This window comes from Cyprinodon variegatus, unplaced genomic scaffold (assembly GCF_000732505.1).
Source record: "Cyprinodon variegatus isolate N-32 unplaced genomic scaffold, C_variegatus-1.0 Scaffold1436, whole genome shotgun sequence".
NCBI classification, from domain to species: domain Eukaryota; kingdom Metazoa; phylum Chordata; class Actinopteri; order Cyprinodontiformes; family Cyprinodontidae; genus Cyprinodon; species Cyprinodon variegatus.
In genome coordinates, this window is record NW_015151889.1 from 125,146 (window position 1) to 127,038 (window position 1,893).

Genomic DNA, 1,893 nt, shown 5'->3' on the forward strand with positions numbered 1-1,893 from the left:
AACCCAGTCCTTCTTTTCACTGTAGACAAGCCATGATCTGCTTCTCTGTTCTCCATTTTTTTTTAATGTATGAAAATCGATTTTTTTTGTGTGTGAATAAATTTCAGAGATCAGTGGTCATAACTTGCTTAATATGGATGAATTCCAATATACTAATAGATGGACAGCCTTTATTTTGGAAAAGCATGTTTGAAACAGGAGTTATCTTTGTTAATTACATTATTAATGAGAACGGTACAATTATGGAGTATGAGGAATTAAGAATTATATATGGTGATGCTTGTTCAAACTTTTCTTTTAACCAACTCACTGGAATAATTGGAAAAAAAATAATTAACAATGGAACTACTAAACTATGAGTTTTTAAACCTCCAATAAAAAAAATCTAATTGGCAAAAGATAATTAAAATAAATAGGAAAATATATAAATTTTATTTAATAAACAAATCTCTGATGGTTGCCCCATATAACACATATGGAAAATGGAAGGACTACTGTGACTGCCTGCTGCCGTGGGATAAAATATTTTAATTAATCTATCAAACTCATGTTTATGTGCAAAGTCATTATTTTCAAATTAAAATCATATACAATTTCTTAGCCACAGGAAAAATGTTAAAGCTTTGAATTATGACAAAGTCAGATGACTTTCTGTTGTCAGGAGCCTGAATCCACCCTGCATTTGTTTTGGTTTTGTCGTATTGTTTCTCTATTTTAGGTGGAAGTTGAAAAAAAATGTGTTTAAGGATTGGTCTGTTTCACTGGGAGAGTTTATCGACATTCACGACTTAGTTAATTCAATCATTGTATTTGGTAAAAGGTTTATCTTTAAAGCCAAAAATAGATTTTCACTTAGTATTAATTTCTTTAAAACATTTATTCGGCATTATTTAATTTTAGAAAGTTATATGCTTGAAATGAAGCCAGAAAATAAATGTTCTTAAATGTTTATTCTGAAAATGTAATTTGTGGACGAATTATTTTCTCTGTTTTCCAACTGTAGCCTACAGCCATTGCATTGAAGGCACAAATATTTTTACAAGTTGCTGATGTAGCAAAAATGTGCACTATTCATTTATTGTTTTATATTAATTATTACAGTTTGAAATTAAGCAGGTCAGGATTATGTTTAGGATACTTATTTTATTCAGAAAGTTTGTTATTTTGTATTAAAGTGAATTGCTGGATAATCATTTGTTTTCCATGTGTTCATGTCAGTAAAAAATATGCATCTAATTCAATGCAGATTTGAGTGAAACAGTTAAAAAAATAATTTCACACACGAAGGGGACTAAAAAAAATCCCCTTTTTATTTTCAGTAAATTGAAAAAAAAGAAAAAGTTGTAGATATGTCTTTATGTCCTTTACAGACAGAACTGGACGAATGTGAGGCCTTGGCAGCCATCTTTCAGATTAATGTCTTTTATTGTATTTTTTCTTATGGCTTTAGATTAGATTAAGTTAACTTCAAACAAAAATTATCTCAGTCGTATCTCTACTTGTGCTTTTTGACATGTCAAATGCTCTCTGTAGTGACCAAACCTCGGTATCAGTGGCAGGTTAAACTGCACTTGTGCAAACAGTGCTGACACCAAGCATGCTGAAAGCTATCAGTTCAGTGAGGAAGCTAAGCTGAACTCAGAGACAGTAGAAAACTAAACTGTGTCGCTCATTACAAAAAAATCCGCCTGAAAACGTCCATTAAACTTTAAAACCTTTCTGTAAAACTATCGTCCATGTTGTAATGCGCTGATCATCTCGCATGAATAAACGATCTTTTTTTTTTTTTTTTTTTTTCCCTGTGACGCCGCTTTTTTTTTTTTTATCAGATTCCGCTCACGCGATTTGTGATTGGCTGGCGAACCGGGTGGCCGCCGTTGATTGGCTGTTGGA